This window comes from Sceloporus occidentalis, unplaced genomic scaffold (assembly GCF_023333645.1).
Source record: "Sceloporus occidentalis isolate IW3139 unplaced genomic scaffold, rSceOcc1.0.p SCAF_179, whole genome shotgun sequence".
In the NCBI taxonomy this organism is placed as follows: domain Eukaryota; kingdom Metazoa; phylum Chordata; class Lepidosauria; order Squamata; family Phrynosomatidae; genus Sceloporus; species Sceloporus occidentalis.
In genome coordinates this window covers 442,582-464,104 of record NW_028317159.1, presented here as the reverse complement: position 1 = coordinate 464,104, position 21,523 = coordinate 442,582, and the positions used below count along the sequence as shown (strand labels likewise).

Here is a 21,523-nt window from a genome sequence, read left to right as displayed (position 1 = left end):
ATATGTTAGGAGGTAAACATAAAAAAGTCATTAAACAGAAATGATATTTCACGCTTTTAATAAATATCCCTTACCGCAAATATGGAAGGCAAATTTGGCCAAAAATATGTTAAATAGTAAATCAATAAAGATAAATACTCACTAATAGCTTTTTTTGTTTCTTGTTTACTTCTTTGCGTCGAGGCTTTGCCTATGTTACGGCTTGCGGCAGCTGCCATGCATTATTCCCTGGCTCACAATGCAGAGCGCCCTTTTAAATTACTCGCTAGTACATACAGGACATGAAAAGCGTGTTTCTAACGAAAATGTCCCTTTTCTGTTATGGTGATACACCTCAGCACACTCAGTATTTTAGGACACGAGGTTAAAATCAAGGGTTGCTGATGTTGCAACCTCTGGCATCCCACCTTCAGGGTTCTGGTGGCCAAGGAAGCAGTAGATCCATCACTAAATGACCCTTATACTTTCATGAAGGCAACGGATGCATACAAACCTATAAGCGAGGGCACTTCCACCTACTAAAATCACATATGCATTATGGGTGTTGTGTGTCTTGTCATAGCGTTAAGTGGCAGTGCAGATACGAGGCCGTTGCTCTTATTTACCAAATTGGGTCCAGCCCAGAACATAACCTGCCAGCCTAAAACATGCTGTGATTGCCATTTTCTTTTTTAAAATACATACTTGTTGGTATACACTTCTATCTGCGTTATACTGGGCCTTACTCTCTCCAAGCAATGTTTGCTAAACCCAAGCCCGAAAATACCATGTATACATTGGAAACAAACACCTTTTCAGAGGAACAGATCGAGCAGTACCGTATAGGTCTGTTCCCCTGCAAAGCGATAAGCGCATATATTGGAGGAACCCTTGATCCCATAGCAGCATGGTTGACCCCAGATTATAATACCCGGAGTAATGAAAATGGACCGCATAAAACACAAGCAAAGCAAAAAATAAATAGTTTCAGCCGCAATTAGATTTACAATCATGTTTGGTCTCAGCTTGTGTGTGTGTGTCAGAAGTCCAAAGTAACTGCAAGAAACCATCACATAAAAGGGACTCGGCAGTGGAAACGGCAGAGCAAGAAAGGAGGCGAGGTGGGAAATGGAGGCAGTGTGTGCCCCTCCATCGCTTCTCTCCAGTCCTTACAAAGGGAGCGTGAGTCTGTCTCCACGGGACTCCGAGATACCAGCTTCCACCAGCGCAGACTTATACTGGCTTAGCACACCTTGGATGCTTTTGATGAAGCCCTTGGAGAGAGGAAACAGGGGAAAGCCGATGTCTGGATAACCTCTCTTATCAGGCAGGAAGCTACGGTAGCTCTTTCTACGTTTCTTTGGTTTTACACTGGGTTGCACTCCCCCAGTTGCTCCCTTTGGCTCCTCCGCAGGGCTGCTCTCCAGCATCACTCCTTTGCCCATATTTTCCAAATCTCCAGGAGAAAGGGTGGAAGCGCCGCACCCCGAATCGTCCAAGTCCTTGGAATCTAGCGCGGGATCAGGTGTGCACTCTGGTTCAGTAGGGCTATAAGGAACTATGCAGGGATGGTCCTGGCCATTGGACAGCTCACCGACCTTCTCTACAATCGAATTGGTTTCTAGCCAGGTCTCTATCCTGTGAGCTAGGCGCCAACCGCTGCTTTGAAAGTGCTCCCGGATCTCCTGCTGGAAAACCTCAACAGGTCTTCGTAACAACTGCGTCATGGATTGGACAGCTCTGATGAGAGCCATCTCGTTATAGCAGCGACTGTTTTCATAGCCTTCCTGCAAACCTCGGTCACTGTCGAAGCCAGCCTCGTTGTAGTACGGCTCATTTACTAAGATGAGACCTGCAAAAGAAGATCAGGGCCAAAAATAAAAGAAAGGATGAAACTAAACCTTTTCACAATAAATAATTATTCACAAACCCTTTGCTCTAAAGTACAGAAGGCAAATCACTTGTTAAAAGACTAGTGCGTAGTGACGTATAGGTGTAAGGAGGTTTCATTACCTACATAAACCTTACCAATTTTGCCAAGGACTCATCAATATTTTGGAATCCAAATAAAAATGGCATTAACACTTGAATTTGTTTTAAATGACAACACATCAAGAGGACGTACCTTGAATAGAGATGAGCACTTGAAGTAGGCTGGACTTGCTGGTCCACCTCTCAGTCCCCTACACAAGAGGAAAAATAAAAAAAGGTACAATAAAAGTAAAGAGAAAGGGTTGTTGCATCCATCAACTATCATTATCCGTGCTGTAGAAGGTATCCATTAACACGACCATGCCGATAAACAAGTCTATCCTTTGATAAACCCCATAAAACATTTACTAGGTTACCTTTCCAATCCAAGTCCCCAGCAAGCTGACGCAAACTTTGCCATTGTCGTAGAGATTTGGGTTGAGCCGCCCGCTGCACTGAGACAAGTAGCGGAAAAGGGGAGGAACAGCAGGGTAAATATTTGGTAGCTGAATGTCAAAGAGGAAAAGACCATCTTCGTATGGAGTGCGAGTCGGCCCTTTAATTAATGCAGAAAAGAGATCCTGGAAGAAAAAGAAAACAAACAGAATGGCACCGGAAGACACGCAGTTTGTTTTAAGACAAACAAGAACGATGCAACTAAGAACAGAAAATGCACAGCGTTACTTCTACAAAATCCATCGGGTAACACTGCAGTAATAAAGATGAGGTAGTGGTGATGAGATCATCAATTATTGGGGATTATTCCCTAAACCTGGAGTTGCATGATATATATATATATACATATTTTTTTATTTATTTTTTTAGATGAATATTTTTCAGAAGACACCTTCTGCCATCTCTGTTATTTCCATCAGGTATTTGTGCCCGAGTAACTATTTGGTTGTAACACAGGGATCATATATTAACTGGCTGTATATAGCAGGAGACCATATCAGCTTGAATTTGTAAAATAATCAATTCAGCAGACTACACAATATCATTAATAAAGGGTTATAACAGAGCTAAATCCAGATCCTAGAAGATAAGCCAGGAAATCTAGTAACGCAGAAGGCCATATTCTAAAAGAGGCAGAACCGAATCATTGGCGATGCTAGAACAAATATATACCTTAGAATAGAAGGTGATTAAACAGTGCTGGAAAGTTTTTTTAATCTGAAGTCTTCCAATAGCAATGTGGTGAGAAACGGCACTTGACACTTACCATCCTGTCTTCAAATGTTTTCACCATGATGCCATCGGGAAGAGATGTGGCAAGGAGAGCCATCTCTTTGCGCACCGTGCTAAAAAACTTCTTTGCTTCTGGGGCTTGAAACTCCAGCTTCTTGAAGGCATGACTCTCTAGAGAAACAGGAGAACACAGGTAAAGAAAATCATTATTTGCTCGAACAACATAAGTGTTAACTGACTGGTCATCCACATGACCGTTCAGCTTAAAAAAAAAAAAAAAAAAAAAAAAAAAAAAATTTAAAAAAAAAAAAGTTGTCAAAAGAAAATGTCCAGTTGTTGCCAAACACTCATCACTAGCCTATGAATTACCAGACATCAGGGGCGGGTCACTCATTCATTCACCCATTCTCTCTCCTGCACCCCCTTAGCTCATCTTTAGATTTCAATGCTCCAGGGGCTGTGTTGATGTCTATGCAGCTGGACAGCCAGCCCGCAGCTTACCGCTGAGGCGATTGCACACAGTTGTGGGAAAGGAGGAGAGTTTCCTCACACAGTGTGCAGGCGCCACAGCGGTAAGATGCAGGCCAGCATTAGGCAGCTGTTGGGCTGCATTGTCGTCAAGGAGGCCCCAATGTTGCTTGGCCGGCACCATGACCAGTGAAATCTGCAGATTAGGTAAAGGAGTGTGGGAGAGAGAACGGGTGAATGACTGTATAAGTGTTTAGGGGCAGAGGTGGCACAGACATGTTTGGGGGAACAGTTGGCACACACACAAGCTGTTTGGGGGCAAAGGTGGCATTTGTTGCTTGTGAAGTTGGGTGTCCTGTGGTTTCTAGTTATACCCTTGGTGTGGCGTATGGGCACAGAAAAAAAGCCAAAAAAAAAAAAAAAACCCCAATATTTTCAGGGTTGCTTTTAATTCCCAGTCCAGCCGTGCCAGACATCAATAATAGAAAAATGACACCATCTTCAACATACATGTGATGACATAAGAGCAAAGATAGACCATGAACATATATGTAAATATATTACATGTGACATCTAATATGAGCACTTCCAGACTTTTTCTGTTGACCTAAATTAAAAGCCATGTTCTTGCAGACTACTGCACACAGAACAGTATATACACAAAAGGCACAGACGTTGTACGGACGGCAGCTTTTTGGACCGTTGTAGCCCCGAGAAATGTATGTTTGTAATTTATGCTTATAGTAGGAACTCTGAAAGGTAAACATACGTACATTTGAATTCACCCTTCCTAGTGTGCCTTTGTATTCGATTCAAGAGACCAAACAACCCCAAGCCACTGTCTCACCTGGTGCACTCTCCAGCACAGAGAAGACCTCTCCCTTGGCACTGGTGAAAATGACCCCGGGCTTCCCACCACTCTGTTGGCACAGCACAGGTGTATCACTTGGCCACTCAGAGCGCACAGGTGTCTGCGCCTCAGCTTTTTCTTCTCTCTCACCATCCGGGGCAGATTCCATCTTCTCCTCTTCTACAATAGCAACATTGTCCAGCGTCTTCCTAAGATTCTCCTGTAGCTTCTTAATATCGTCCAGGAACTTCTTCTCCCGGGTGAATTTCTCAGGTTCGGCGGTAGGTGAAGTTGGAGATCCTGTTAGAAGCTGTTCCACCGTCATATTCTTCAGGCTCTCCAATATTTTGATTGCCTCCTTCAGCTCTTTAAAGCTTTTGACGAACCCTTCTTTCTCATTCACTTTCACTGCCAAACCTGGCACGCCAAGAGCAGCGGCGGCGGCAGCAGCGCTACCCTGTTCTGCCTCCCCCGATGCCACTTCTTGCGATGGCTCTGCAGAAGCGGCCTGGTTCTGTAGTTCGGATCCATCTTCCGTTACATTCCGAGCATTTTCATCCTCCGTCAAGCCATTGTCCGTCTCCCAGCTATCACTGTCATCTTCCCACTCGTCAGAAGAGGCACCACTGGTACTGCTGTCCACCGAGTCATAGAAAGACTCTTCTAATTCAGACTCTACGTTGTACAGGTGCTGTAAAGTGAACACACAGAAACTTTGTAGAAAAGTTGTAGGATGAATAAATCCTATTTGCCAAGGTTTTAAGATTTCTCAAAATAAACAAGAACATTCCGGTGTGTATCAGATCTTCTGGGATGGGGCATTTAAAGTCAGTGACCTTCACACACACACACGAACTGCCAATTGTTCAAAATATTGAATGCAGTGGCATTAAGGCCCGACACAAAAAGCGATCAAAGTTAGAATCTGTTATAGTTCTATCATTAAAATAATGTAATGCAACTAGCGTTCCATGTGAGCTGTAATCCTAAAATTTGTAAAATGCATTAATGAAGGAGTAATCACTAATGTCCTGCTCCATTTTATCTTCGGCTAAGAAACTTTGGCAAGAACGTTCAGGGGCTTTTGTTATTGGTATTTAAATTTCATTTATACAGAGACTTAAAATTAACTACCTGAATAAAAATCTGAAGCATAGTTCAATGTGAATGAAAAGGCTAGTTAAAAAAAAAAAAAAAAAAAAAAAGGTAAATTTATATTTCTTTAATTTTATCTCATAAGAGTCTGTATGTATGGGCATTCTGCATACAAACTGGAAAACACAACTATATATAATATTTACACTTCCATAATATCTCAGGAATATGTGGGAAAACACACGTGATGACTGGATTGTAGATGAGTCTCTTACCTGTGGAAGGACAACTGTCCTGGAGTTGTTTGCCCAAATCACTTCTACCTTACTGCTAACATCTACCTTGGCAACTTGACCAACAGAGGGCTGCAAGCCACAGGAAAGCAATCATTAAATACCACACAAGAATAAAAGGAGATCTCATTCGTAGTATTAGAATGGGTTTCTGCTTAAAGCGAACCCAAGTCATCTTGGACTTACCTTGTCATCAGGAAAAGCCTCTGGTTCGGAGCTGCCAATACGTATAACAATGTCTGTCGTCCGGAAACGGAAGTCCGGGTGGTCTGCAATGTCATATACGCTCACGTCTTCCTCTTCCCCAACAACCTAAGTATGACAATGAAATGCTGTGTAAGCCTTAAAATTAATTCATAGCCAAGCATCAATCCCTGCTGCTCAACATCTGACAAAACATATCAAATTCACACAAGGGCAACTCATCATAAAAATATTACGGTGTGAAAACCAGCAAAGAGTGCAAGTGACTCTTAATCAGAAAGCAGCAAAAAGGTGACAAACAGCATCAAGTAGATTGTAAGCTCATTTGAGCAGGGACCTCAGTACCTCTTGTTTCTGCAAGTTAAATTAGGTTATATACTACTTGTTATGTCATTGTGCAGCGCTGCGGAGTATGACGGTGCTATATAAAAATAATGAGATTTAAGACCCAGGTTACACTCAATATTTCCTATATATTATATACATTGTTAGTACCCTCATTTACTCACATGGGGTTCCTTTAACCCCTTAATGACAAAGCCGTACATGTTTTGGGACCGCCCATTGTCCTTAAGGTGTTAACCTCTAACCAGTAGCTGCAAAACGAATATACAACGTATGCCCTTTAAGCCAGGGATTGTAAAATATCATACATAAAATCGGAAAAGGTCAGGGGAGCAGAGACTTTTGAGATGGGCTGCATCATGCACGTTTGCCACAGGTTCACAATCATAAATGACACTTCTTGTTTACAACGACCCTTACATTTTGTGCTAAGAACCTACAGGCTGCGTTACAAAGCTGCACTCACCTCGACGTCTGTTCCGTCAGCATTCAGCTTGATCCATTTGACTACACAAGTGCGCCCAGTATGATCGCCAGACTGCACCACTCCATACAAACTGGGATCCGGAACCGCATGTGCTGTGAGGGGGCAGGGAGAGATGGCTAGCTTAATAGCTCTTAAAGTGCTTGATTATCAGCTACAATTTAATCATCATCGAGAAAACCAGGAACATTTAAAGCACACTTTAGATGCTCGTTGACCAAATTGAATTTTAGGCAACAAAATCTTTGTAAATCTAATTAGGATTAAAAAATAAATAAAAGTACATCGGTGATGAAAGCACAAAGAACCATTCCAACCTCTTTTATCCACGACAAAATCTCCAGGACAAAATTCATTGTTATCCAGATGCTGGACGGGCAATAGCTCGTTGGACCTAATGTTTGTCTCCACGCTGCCATCCTGCCACATCACATCGGCTGTAGTCACTGTGGTGATAACCTCCACGGCCACTCTGTCAAGGGATGAGACACAGACACGAAACAGGTTTGTTATTGAAACAGTATAAATTCAAGAGGCGTTTATCAAACAGTCCACGAGAGGCATCGGACCATTTTTTTTTAAAAGAATAAAAAAATACCGGAAATAAAATTCCACATTAAATATAAAATTTACAGAAATATATATATTTTTTTATTTTTAAAAAACAGTCCTATTTTTTTGCATATTTTTTCCCAGATAGCTGCATATGAGGCTTTTTTTCAGTCTTGTAGCTCTGATCTTGGCCCAGTCTATTAGACAAGCACTCTATCTCCATCATACTGACAACAGAATGGCTCATTGTTAATCACCCAGCTGGACACTGACTGATGAACGGACTTACCGTATTGGCTCGAATATAGGCCGCACTTTTTTCCCCCCACTTTAAGTCTTTAAAGTGGGGGTGCGGCCTATATTCGGGGTCTAGCGCCCGACACCCAGGACATGCAGTCCCGGGCGCCGGGCAGGGTTAGGATACAGATCCCCCGCAGCGGTGCAGGGGACCTGCATCCTACTCCCCGATACGCTTAGACAGCCTCCCCTGCCTGCACTTTCCACGGGGGGGGGGGGGCCTGCACGGGAGGTTGTCTAAGCTTTACCTCTGCCCCCAAGACTTACCAGAGGAGACTCCCGGGTGTCTTGCGGGGCCGTCGGGGGACATCTACGCATTACGCGTACACAACTTCCGGTGCCGGCACATCAGCTGAGTGCCGGCACCGGAAGTTGTGTACGCGTATTGCGTAGATGTCCCCCGCAAGACACCCGGGAGTCTTCTCTGGTAAGTTGGGGGGGGGGGGCAGAGTGGCAGCATATCTTGGGGGGGGGGGGGGGGACAGTGGCAGCATATCTCGGGGGGGGGAGACAGAGTGGCAGCATATCTCGGGGGGGGGAGGAGGACAGTGGCAGCATATCTCGGGGGGGGGAGACAGAGTGGCAGCATATCTCGGGGGGGGAGGAGGACAGTGGCAGCATATCTCGGGGGGGGGAGGAGGACAGTGGCAGCATATCTTGGGGGGGTGGGAGAGACAGAGTGGCAGCATATCTCGGGGGGGGAGACAGAGTGGCAGCATATCTCGGGGGGGGGGGGAGACAGAGTGGCAGCATGTTTTTTTGGTGCTTTTTTAAAGAAAAAAAATTTTTCTTTAAAAAAGCACCAAACTTTTAGGGTGCGGCCTATATCCGAGCTAATACGGTAATTAGCATTGCCATAAAGAATCAGCTCAGTGTGGTGTTTCAGCAGGGGGGGGGGTGTTTGTCAATGCCGATCTGCATTAATGTATAGCGTACTGTTTTTGGGCTCAAGGGAAAAATTTTTCCCATGGGACTTCCTTAAAGAGGAAGTGTAGCCTAAAAGATAAGCGTGGTTTACCTAGATAAACACGTATTTTCACTGGATGCCATCTGGATTCTTCTAGCCGTTTTTAAAAACATAGTAACTCGGGGGGGGGGGGGGAAATACCAACCCCACCCATATGTTATCATCAGAAGCAGTAGAAAAGCTGCTGCCGCCGATAGTAGGTGGGTGTAGCCATCAAAGGCTAAGACCAAAATGTAAAGAATGGATCTGACAAACCCAAACTAAATGGTTATTCATTATTGCTAAGAATAAGATCCAAATGACAAGGAGAATGTAGGGTTTGCTAAACACACTCAACATACCTCAACTATTCCTAAGAGCAAGTCTTCTTTATAAAACCTTAGCACTATTATTAAAATGTATCCTCAACAAGGTGAAGAAGCTGAATTCACACATCTTGTCCATTCAAAATAAATAAATAAATAAATAAAATAAAAGCCAAAAAATAAAACAAAACACAAAAAAAAACAAAAAAAAAAACCGGACACGTGGTCTATATAGAAACTTTGCAAGCGATCGCTAACCTGTCTCCCGGCTTGAATTCCCGGTAAACCTTGCTCTTTTTCTTCTTCTTGTGCTTCCTTTTCAGGTTCCGTATAGACAGGGGAATGCTCTTCTTGCGCCCGGCCCCGCAGCCACTTTGCGAGGATGCCGTAGAGCTTGCTGAAGACGTGACGGAGCTGGTTTCATCCGTGTCTCCGGCAGCTTCGTCGTCGGCATCAAGCTCTGTAGACTGAATTTGGAAATTATGGAAAATCTCCCGGAAGGTGTCTGTTGGGGGCTCTTTGCTAAAAGAATCTTTAGTATTTGGAGCGTCTTTTGGTTCCGCGGCAGGTTCTCCGACATCGTCGTCTCCCTCTGCACCTTTTACCGGAGGGTCTGAACCTGGAGCCGCAGCGGAGTTTTTTTTTACAATATCAACTGGATTAGAGATCTCTTGGGTGCAGGAAATGATCTTTACTATCTGCTTTTCCCGCAACTTATCCACCTGTTGGGAGGGTACAAATAACAGAATGCATCAATTTACCAGCTATTTGCTTTTAAAAGTAGCAAATCTTGTATGTTAATGGACCTGGCCCCACAAGCAGTTTGCTTGACCTTCTCAACATGCTGGCAACTTATCAGCTGCCTCCCAACGTCAATGAAGGAGAAGTTTGGGGTAACTGCCAAACGGAGCTCATCTCGAGGAGTCTCTTACCCAATGGCCACTTTCATCAAAATGAAACAATGCACAACATATACCCAGCAGTCACACGCGGCTTACCTTTTTGGTGACTGCCACCTCCCCCAGGAGACAGTTTTTTTCAAGACTCTCGCACAATATCTTTGTTGGCTCCACCTTGGTTGGGAAGATGTAAAGGCATCTTTCTCCCAGTTGCCGTTGAGTATGGTCAAATGATCCTAGTCTCTTAACCCTGCAAGGATAAAGCGAACCCAGGAGGTAAATCACACGATACACCGCTTTTAAACAAATAGCCCGAGCCTTCTCTGAAATGCGTCATAAATGGCATATTTCTATAGGGAATTGTAGCTCATTCCAAAAATGAACGCTTCCATTCTTTATCGGTAGAAAAGGCAACAAATACAATTTAATTCTGATCATTTCTCGACAACTGTGGCAAAGGCTGATTTTACTTTTTGTACCCTTCGTGACAATGGCCGTTTTAACATTTCTGCGCTGCTCGTGTTTAGCTGTAATTTTCTTCTTTCCCGTTTACTGAAGCCACACACATTAGATATTGGGGTTTTTTTCAGGACAAGAAGGGCTTTCTTTAGATGACATTGTTTTGATTGTATCATTATTTACTATTAAAAAAAGTATAAAATATGGTGAAAAATTTAGAAAAAAATGACTGTTTCTAACTTTTAGTTGAAAAATCTTTTACTCATCTATAAAAGGTAATGAAAAAAACCTGCTAAATAGATTCTACTATTTGTCCTGAGTTTAGAAATACCCAATGTTTTTATGTTTTTTTGCTTTTTTCTACACATTATGGGGCAATAAGTACAGGTAGCATTTTGCTATTTCAAAGCCATTTTTTCCAAATCTGGCAATTCTGCCCCCCATGTGCCGTTTCGGGTATCTTTGAAGCCGGCCAATGCAATTTACCCCATCAAGTCATATTTTTGAAAACTAGACAGCCCAGGGTATTCCAAATGCTAGTATTTTAACCCTTTCCAAGCACTAATTCTACCATCAGCCTTTGTCAAACTTTATGGTAGTCATTTTTTTCGCATTTGTTTTTTCACACACATTTTACTTCAGGTATGAATAAACAGGTTCTGGTCTATGTCAGTATCATAAAACACCCCAATATGTGTTCGGCAACATCTCCTGAGTACAGCGATACCTCACATGAATGATTTTGCCTGGCTGTTTGGGGGCAAAAGGGCCACATTTGGGGCATGCGCATTTTCAATGTTGAACTTTGGCATTTGGGGATCCACTGCCCATGCCCTATTTGGTACATCTTTGAGCCGGGCCATTTCAGTGTGCCCAACAAAACCATATATTGTTGAAAACTAGAAACCCCAGGGTATTTCAAATGCTAGTATTTTAACTCTTTCCATGCACCATATCTACCACCAGTCTTTGTCAAACTTTGTGGTAGTCATTTTTTTGCATTTGTTGTGTCACACACACTTTACTTCAGGTATGAATTAAAAGGTTCTGGTATATGTCACTATCACAAAACACCCCAATATGTGTTTAGCAACATCTCCCGAGTACAGCGATACCTCACATGAATGATTTTGCCTGGCTGTTTGGGGGATGCGCATTTTTCAATGTTGAACTTTGGCATTTGGGGATCCACTGCCCATGCCCTATTTGGTACATCTTTGAGCCGGGCCATTTCAGTGTGCCCAAAAAAAACATATCTTTTTGAAAACTAGACACCCCAGGGTATTTTAAGTCTTTGCATGCACATATTTTACCACCAGAATTTTTTCAAAGTTTGCAGTAGTATTCTTTTGTGTGTATTTTCCCCCCACACACCTACTTTATGTATGAATTTACAGCTCCTGGTATATGCCGCTGTCACACGACACCCCAATATGTGTTCAGCAACATCTCCTGAGTACAGTGATACCCCACATGCATGGGTTTGTCATTTTTTGGGGGAACTAAAAGGCCACATTTGGTACGTGTGCATTTTTCTAATTGGAAATTAGATGTGTGGCCATCCTCCAACCCACCCCCCCCCACCGTGTTAATTGGGACATTGTTGAATCCGGCCAATTCAATTTACCCCATCAAATCATAGATTTTTTAAAAGTAGACACCCCATGGGCATTTAATATGCCAGTATTTTAACTCTTTCCATGCGAGAATTGTTTTAAGCTAATGTGCTAATGTTAGGACTTGCTCACAAAAATATATATTTTTATATATATATATATATATATATATATATATATATATATTTTATTTTTTTTTGCCTTTTTTAAAACAATTTTTCAACTTGAAGGTTCCCCTGACATCAGAGGGAAATTATTTTTACATTTTACTGTTTTTTTTACTATTTTTTTCTAATTATTATTAATTTTATTTTTTTATTTATTTTTACTAATCACACTGATTAGAAAGCTGGGCTCCATTGACTTGCATGGTTGAATGCAGTACCTGTATTCAACCTGCAAGTGGAGCCAGAGTTCTCTAGAGGGTCTGGAGACCTTCTAGCGAACTTTTGCATCTTTGTTTTTTTTCCCGGGCTGCCGCCATCTTGCGGATGGTGAAGACTGCGTGAAGCTGCGGCTGTGACCGCTCTCCGGAGCGGTCACAGTCCATCCAAAGGTAAGTGTTTGGTGTCGCTGCCCCTGGTGCCGATCGTGGCGTTGCTGAATGCCTCGAGGTCGAGGCATTACAGCAACGCCGTTTGGGTGGGGAAAAAAACAAAACAAAAACAAAAAAAAAAGTCGATCACCCGTTTTAACAAATGACGGTCCTGGCACGTCATTTGTCGTTAACGACTTGTTTTTCCGTGACGTGCCCGGACCGGCAATTGTCATCAAGGGGTTAAACAAGCTTGTGTTACCCACCTGCACAAGTTTTCTTGAGTGATCACAGATGACGGTGGGTCCATGGAGTCTGCGCCGCCAAGACAAAAGCTTTTTGTAATCCAAGTTACCCTCAGTTCTGTTACTTGCACCTGCAAGAGTAACGGAGGAAGGCGAGTTACAGAATATAATACAATAATCTTAAGCGGCTCATCTAATGTGTTGCTGACATTAAAGGTAGCTGCTATTTTGGAACACACTAAATTGTGTTGGCGTGTGTCTACAGAAATGTTTCACACAGGCACAAAAGAGGTACAAGATGTACTATAGAGTTTGGTTTACTGGCCTGCAACTAAAATATTGTCAACTGAGAGTTGTTTGGAGAAAAGTTAAGTAGGACATTTACCTCTTCAACACCCACGCGGAATTTGCTCTTGGCGCTCAGAACTGGTTTAACCCCAGAAAGCCACTGTACGTTAGAAAACACCTTCGATGGACCAATCAGCACTTGACCAGGGTAGAATCCATAGGAGTCATCAAAGAACAAGCCCTATGAGAGGTTAAGTAAAACAAAAACTACGTGAGCGTGTGCATCATTTAAAATGGTTATACACACTTCAGGCAGAATGAAGGAAATTCACATCAACACCACTGAAAGAGGTTTTTAGGTATCACAAAACGGCAACATCCGCTGATCGGCCATAACATTCCGACCACCTGCCTAATATTGTGTAGGTTCCCCTTTTGTTGCCAAAACAGCCCTGACCCATCGAGGCATGGACTCCACTAGACCTCTGAAGGTGTGCTGTGGTCTCTGCACCAAGACGTTAGCAGATACTTTAAGTGCTGTAAGTTGCGAGGTGATGCATCCTGGTGCCATTTGTTCTCCAGATAAGCAACACACCCAGCCATCCACATGATTTAAAAGAAAATGTGATTTATCAGACCAGGCTACCTTCATCCATTGCTCCGTGGTCCAGTTCTTATGCTCACGTGTTTATTATCGGCTCTTTAGGCAGCGGACGGGGTCACCACGGGCACCCTGACTGCTCTGCGGCTAGGCAGCCCCATTGGCAACAAACTGCGATGCACTCTGTGTTCCGACACCTTTCTATCAGAACCAGCATTAACGTTTTCAGCAATTTGAGTTAGTTCTGAAGAATGGCAGAAAGTAGCACTTTCCATTCCATAGACCCCCCCCACACACACACACACACAAAAAAAACAAAAAACATTCCCACAGCCTTTTTGATGGTTATGTCACAACAAGCCAAACAATAAAAAATGTGAGTTCAACAGGCATGAACTGGCTTCTGCACAGTTTCGGAGGGTCTCTTTACCCGTAGGAGTTACCATTAAATGATGTGAAATTGTGAGGTTTTTGTACCAGCAGGAAAAAAATCTCCACCCAGCTTTACTCATGATGATTTGCAAAAATTCACACAGGACACTCTGATACAGAATATTCAAGACCGGGTGGTGCCAAGTTGTTTTTGGCAACAAATCAATTTGCTATTAAACTGTAAAAAAAAAAAAAATAGCTCATAGGATGAGGCTGAGGATTTACCGAGTCACTGGCATGCGGACAAACATCGTACAGCTTGGAAGCGTCTTCTGTGCTCATGGAACACCTGCAACGAGAAAAATGGATAATGCTGTATTGGCCCAAGAGAAAATGGAGTCCTTAGTTGAGGTTGGATTGCATAGAACACAGAGACTAACACAAGGAAAGGGTTAACATGAAGCAGCGCATATATGGAAAAGGCACTGAAAGGAGGGATGTAGCAAAAATATATTTTACTAAAACAAAGGTGTAGCAAGATAAATGTTTGATGGTGGTACCTTGCGCCGTTAGACAGCTTGAGGATAACCTGGTTCTTCAGGTCGTACACTTTACCCAACCAGCAGTCATATGCTATGTAATCTCCATACATGATGGGCTGAAAGGGGGAACAAAAAAAATACTCTAAAAAGACTGGAAAGCACCACATAATCACAAGCTCAATTGTACTTACCGTATTGGCTCGAATATAGGCCGCACTATTTCCCCCCACTTTAAAGTGGGGGTGCGGCCTATATTCGGGGTCTAGTGCCCGACGCCCAGGACATGCAGTCCCGGGCGCCGGGCAGGGTTAGGATACAGATCCCCCGCAGCGGTGCAGGGGACCTGCATCCTACTCCCCGATACGCTTAGACAGCCTCCCCTGCCAGCACTTCCCACGGGGGGGGGGGGGGGGGGGGTGCCGGCACGGGAGGTACCAGAGGAGACTCCCGGGTGTCTTGCGGGGCCGGCTGGGGACATCTACGCAATACGCGTATACAACTTCCGGTGCCGGCACATCAGCTGAGTGCCGGCACCGGAAGTTGTGTACGCGTATTGTGTAGATGTCCTCCGCCGGCCACGCAAGCCACCCGGGAGTCTCCTCTGGTAAGTCGGGGGGGGGGGGGCAGAGTGGCAGCATATCTCGGGGGGGGGGGGGGGGGGGGACAGTGGCAGCATATCTCAGGGGGGGGAGAGACAGAGTGGCAGCATATCTCGGGGGGGAGACAGAGTGGCAGCATGTTTTTTTGGTGCTTTTTTAAAGAAAAAAACTTTTTTCTTTAAAAAAGCACCAAACTTTTAGGGTGCGGCCTATATACGGGGGCGGCCTATATCCGAGCCAATACGGTATTTTAGGCTTCAGTCAAACAAGAAAAGGAGTCACATCTAAAAAGAAACGGTTAAAGACCTCCAAAAATGCTTTACATAATATAATGCTAAACAAAACATAGCCTTTGAGAACCTTCACGGATGACAATCATAAAAAGCCCAGAACTTTGCAATCACCAGCTTTGATTCTCGGATTCCCAAGTAACTTCCCTATCTACAAGGTAACTTCGCTTAGATTGTCACATAACAGACAGTGTAAGACTTGTGAAGGCATTAAGCTGCGTTGACCGGGGGGTTTCGTGTGTTCAAATATATGAAAACCCACCCAGATGTGTTGTAGCTCCTTGCTGTTGACCGGGTGCAGGAAGCAGTTGGTTCCCACCAGTTTCACGACACATTCTATGTTCACATCGATCACTGTCCCACATTGACTGTCCTGAAAAACACAGTTATACACCAGGAGATGTATTAAAAGGCAAAGGCCAACAGTTCAAACCACCACCAGCCAACATGTAATACACCCTTTAGAAATGATCCGGTTGCGTGAAAGAAAATAAAAGGATAGACCCAAGGAATCGGGATTATTTAAATCGAGTACCTTTGTGCTCATCTGACGGACAACATCTCGAGGGACGAGCGATCTGTCCTCCAGCTTCAGCTACAAGAGAAGAAAAATGTAAATTGAGACGGCAAACTTAACGTTATCATATGACGCTCTGGGATTAGGGGTCTGGCATAAACACCGTTACTGCTCTACTGGTGGACTGATCATTAAATCAATTTGTTTTTCTTTGTTCTCAAATCCGATACTAAAAAAACAAAATCACCTTAAGAAAAAAATAAACGAAGTTTGTACGGTCTTACTACACTAATGAAACGATTTGGAATCCGAACTCTACAGGACCTACGGTCCATGTAGAACAAAACGCCAATACGTAGACCTGTGCTTCGATAAATGCATACATTTGGTTCCATGAACCAAAGCAGACGTCATTAATGAAGCATCATCTGAAGGTTGTGATAAGCAAGGAGCAGTTAAGAGTTAACCACGTAAGACCTTCGGGAAAGAATCCTAGGAGGACATTCCTGGTACTGTTTATGAAGAATCATCTCCAGAGAGAAGACACTCTCAACCTGCAAGAATTATCAGCTTCTGAAATGTGATCTATGCTACGGCCTTCAGGATATAAAGGATGATACAGAAACACTGAGTTGGATTCTTTTTTTTCGGCTGATGTTCTCTGGAACTGCTGACTGGAACTGAAACGGATGGGAATTCTCTGGTGTAGCGTGAAAGCGTTCGTGCCGCACCGGCTAAACAGACGGGCGTCCAGCCAGAACGCTCCTACAACACGATGCGGGCAAACGGCCCCAGCCGAGCAAAAAAAATGCTTCTGGTACAACCTGTGGGACCACGCGTGATGCTTACAGATAAAAGCTGCGACACGCCAAGCCGATTGCCGAGTGTGTAAAAAGCTTATCCGGACCCAGCACATTCTAAATACCGCCTGTTATGGTGGGTCCAGGACAGAATTATATTACTTTAGGGGCCAATCAGCACGTTTTAAAGCCCAATGTGTTATTTGCATGGGATGCTTTCTACACGTCATACATTCTTGAATTAATTTATTACGTTACCTTGGATAGCTATTACAGTACAATCATGTATTCTCTTTTATTGAATAAAAATTTTACACATCGTCTTCATTAAATCAAAAAAAAAAAAAAAGTCCATTACAGTCAGTCTCCCAAGTCTCAAACCCCTGCAGAAGTGTAAATGTTTTGGACCTAGTATCATTTATAATGTACATAGGGTACGGGTTTATATGGGTACAATAGAAAAAGGCAGCAGCAGACGTGGCTGGCAACCAGCAACACGAGGTTGCATGCCCAACAGACAAAACCAAGATCTCCCTTCGAGCTTCAATATATTGGGACTAAAATCATATACATTTATTATGATTTATTATATATCAGTTAAAAAGTATTTTTTTAGGATGGACACATAAGGTAAAAGGCTCTCAAGATTGATCTCGCCCGTTAAGACTGAAAGCGACCAAAAGGAAAATCATACTATTTATAGGTTTATCAATTTTTCATATCTGTCCCCGGAGATAAGACTCAGATGGGCTGATTAACCACGTGAAGGTGGGGAGCGAACGTCCAATCAATGCTGCGGAAAGACCGAGATAAAATACTGCATTACTTTATTATTAAAAAAGGTGTGACCCTAAGCTGAAAAACCGTCGAGAAGAAATCTTCCCCAAAACAGATGCCTAGAATGTCCCTCATGGTAACGCCAATTGGGGCAGCTTGATCTACGCCCATCGATTTGATCACATTTAGCCCCCTTAAACTGCATCAGCGTCATCGCCGCATGCTGCCGCTCGACGTCGGCTCTGTGGAATCTCTCGGCGTATCAAGAATTAGAAACGATCATTGTCTTTCAAAACACAGTGTCATTCATACACGCCGAACAGATCACTTTGTCGCAGCACTGACACTACAATACTCGCTGGCCCCTAGGGCATCTGTGACATACGGAGATGGAAGTGACAATAGGAGCGGGGCGGGCATAGAATGGCCAGAACTATTATGCGATGCACGGCTTTAAGTGTAGAAATGCCAGTGGTTATATCTGCACAGTCACATGACTGCAGTGGGATTTAATTCCCCCAATATTAGCCCATTTTAACCCCTTCTAAGCATAGCGTTAATATACAGAGAGAATGACACACTTAGATGCATTGCTTTAAACTGACATTTGAAAAGGTAAGTCAGGTTATTAGAAGGTATATGTTCCTTATAACCAGCAGAGGCTTGGGCTTTAACGCCAGGTATCTCGTTGTACCTGGATCTAGTGTGCTGAAGCAGGTCAATGTCCTTAAGCATCGTTTTCCAATACTAATTGGCCACTTGTGCAGTTTAAGAAGACAGAAGGCCAAGGCCTGGCACTCTGCTAGCCATCTGTGCAGCCTCATGAAGCAGAGACTCGAGCACAGCACCCTCCCCTCCGGCCTGCTTTGTCTGATCTGTCATTATTTCACTTTAAACTCACTCATATTTCCATACAATATTTACGAACACATATATATATATATATATATATATATATATATTACACACACACACATACTAAATAGAAGGCTGTGGTTCCTAGACACAAGCAGATGTTTTTTGAACATTGATACCGTGCTGGTATACACAAAAAAGACATGTATGAGCCGCCTGTCTCATCGCAAACACCCAGGGGCGCCTAAAGTGGAATTGGCAAATATGAGAAGTGCAGATGACTCTCTGGAGAATAAGGGGTTAACGGGAACAATTAATGATGTGATGGGAGAAATTCAACGATGAAAGAACCTAGAAAGGCCTGGACAACGCCTGCATGGGGACTTAGAGTTTGGTTTTACCACCCAGGCCACAAATCTAACATTGGAAGGACTGACATGCCAGGCCACCAAAGAGTACAAAAAATGTAGAATATATATATATTAAAAATCTACCGATCACCCCATTCCAATCAGTCTTACTGTTCTGATGACATATGATGCTGCAGATTAGGGTGAGTTTTGACCTCCCACTCACCAGGGATGCCTATAGTAAAATCTGGCCTGAATTAAAAATCTCAGCACCCCACTGCAGCTCCCACCGCCCGTCCTCTGTGGCATCACCTGTCAGAAATAACCCTGCTGAAATAGTGGGGATCGCTGCCCACACCCCATTGGCCACCTATCATGCTGCAGATCTATGTGATCACTCGATCCCATACAGGAGGGGAATCCACCAGCTACACCAGCCCGCATTCCACTATTCACAGGATGGGCGGAATGATCACCTGCACGGACATTATACATTATTTTATGACCTCATCAGCATATAAGCGCCTCATGTACCACATGCATCCTATATAGTTACCTTTGTCTCCTTCACATCCTGCTTGATGCCCTCTGGGTACCACTGTACCCGCACATACCCCCTGCGGAGCGGCCCGAATCTGCTTGCTTCCCCTGCCGTGTCCGAGCCAGGGCTCCCCTGTCCTCCTCCCGCCCCCCCACCGCCGCTGCCTGCTTTTTTGTTCCCTCCACCAGCCTCCTCTTCTTCCACCTCCTCGTCGTCATCTTCGGAGTCCGAGTCCTCACCGTGGATGAGTCTGACAAGACCAAAGCGGGCCTGGCCCCTATAGTAACCCGACACCAGGTCATGAGAGAACAGAAGGCGTTGAGAGCCATCGGTCCCAGACAAAGGGGGAACCAGTCCCGTATCGGGGGAGGTGGGAGCCGCTGTATCCGCGGGTTCCGCCATTGTTGTTGTCCGGAAGAGAACAGAGGAGCCGCCGCCGGTCTGGGCGGTTACCAAGGAGAGCACGTTGTAAATGCGGACTGACCTCACCGCGCCTCACGTCGTTGTCATGGAACAGGGATGCTGTTGCTATGGAGAGCCTCGCTAAGGAGGCTGAAGCCGTGCCCATAGCCATCTATATCCACATGGTCGTTTAGGGCCTTTAGTGCAGATATAAAATGCAGCCCATTGTCCCTGATAGTGATGACGTATAACATTGTTCTTTATTGTATGATGACATGTATTTAATGTATATTAGTTGCAAACGTTCTGAGGGATGGCCCTAGAGGTGGGCCCCAAATCCACCCACATGTTGGGGTTTATTCACTAAGGGGAGAATTGTTAGGACAGTTTACATGATAGTTGTATCTTCTTTGACTTTACTATACATTATAAAGGCCTTAAGAAGAGCTTGGCTGCCCTGTAAAATGCATAGTTAAATCACTAGGGTTTCTTCAGCAATTCCTCACCTGTTGGGTTATGCGTTTTACGTGACCTGCTCAGGACCAAAATATTAAGTCTACCATGTGGATGACCGGCTGGCTATGATCTCTGCACGCCCAGTAAGCTGGAGTTTGCATATGCATGGCATGGACACCATCAGAGCATAACATGGACTTAATATGACGCTTCTTTGCTTGGGTGGAGGGTCATGTCGAATAATTGGTGTCTTAGGTGGATGTTTTGAGATGTCCACCTACCGCTGACATTAAAGCCAGGACCTGTTTTGATGGCACGCGGCACTCCATTGTTTCAGTCTTGTTTGATGCTTGTCATTATCTCGTAACTCAGTGCAACTTGGCCCCGAAGTGTTGGGGACCACTGGTTTAGGGTGTACCAGCATCTCATAATTAAAAGAATGTATATGTGTTAAGAAATTTATGGCCGAGATGCCACCATTTAACTACACCTACTTCTTCAATTTTATCACATGCTTTTGGTTACATGTTTCACCTGCAACATTATTTACTGCAAATAAGTCAAATCTGGAATGTTTATTATTGTTATCGTAGAATGGACAAACACAATGACTTCTTCCTTCGTGTTCTCCCTGATGCAGTAATGCAAAAAAACATGTAGTTGCGTAGCACCAGGGGCAGTTTTCATGGTGGAGAACCCATAACTCATAGGCCTAACTTATTTCTACAACCTATTCTAATTAATATTAAAAGTTGCCGTCCCACTTGACATCAGTTACAGATAGGCCCAAGTAACAGAAACGTAGAAATGACCAGATATAGTTGATGGGTATAAAAATGAAAGCGTGAGAGGTCCAAACAATGCATCAGTGCTGATCGCCCTAAGACATGGTGGTTCATTCAACAGCCACCCATTCACCGACTAGGTGGACCATGAGATGACCTTTCACCAAGAACGGGTTCCACAGAGATTGTAACAGGGAAGGGGTTTCTAGGGGAGTAGTTGCCACCTTAAGGCTACTAGATGCAGTCTTCAGGGACCCAACACCACTGCAAACCAACAATCCATATCATAAAAACACACAAAAAAGTGTGTCAGAATGTGGGATTCCATCTTAATGCTATAGCCGGTTAATTTTAAATATACACTTGCATTTTACATCCTTGGTATTGTTTAACTTAATTTCTAGATGGTAGTAGGTTTAAGAAAAAAACATAACCCACAAGCCACATTGTGTCAGTTGGATTTGTATGATTCATTTTTGTCATCCTCTGTTCTGTAGTTCACAATAAAAATGTTGTAGTCCATCAAAGAAAAGCTCAAAGGACTTTCTTAAATTCCTATTTTACCTTCAATGGATGTTCCGTAAAGGGTTAAGTAA

General features: G+C 43.7%; 1 pseudogene; it reads right to left on the bottom strand.

Moving 5' to 3' along the window:
- Nucleotides 1-1,148: 1,148 nt before the first annotated feature.
- On the bottom strand, nucleotides 1,149-19,686 carry LOC149278822 ((E3-independent) E2 ubiquitin-conjugating enzyme-like; annotated as a pseudogene).
- Nucleotides 19,687-21,523: the final 1,837 nt, after the last annotated feature.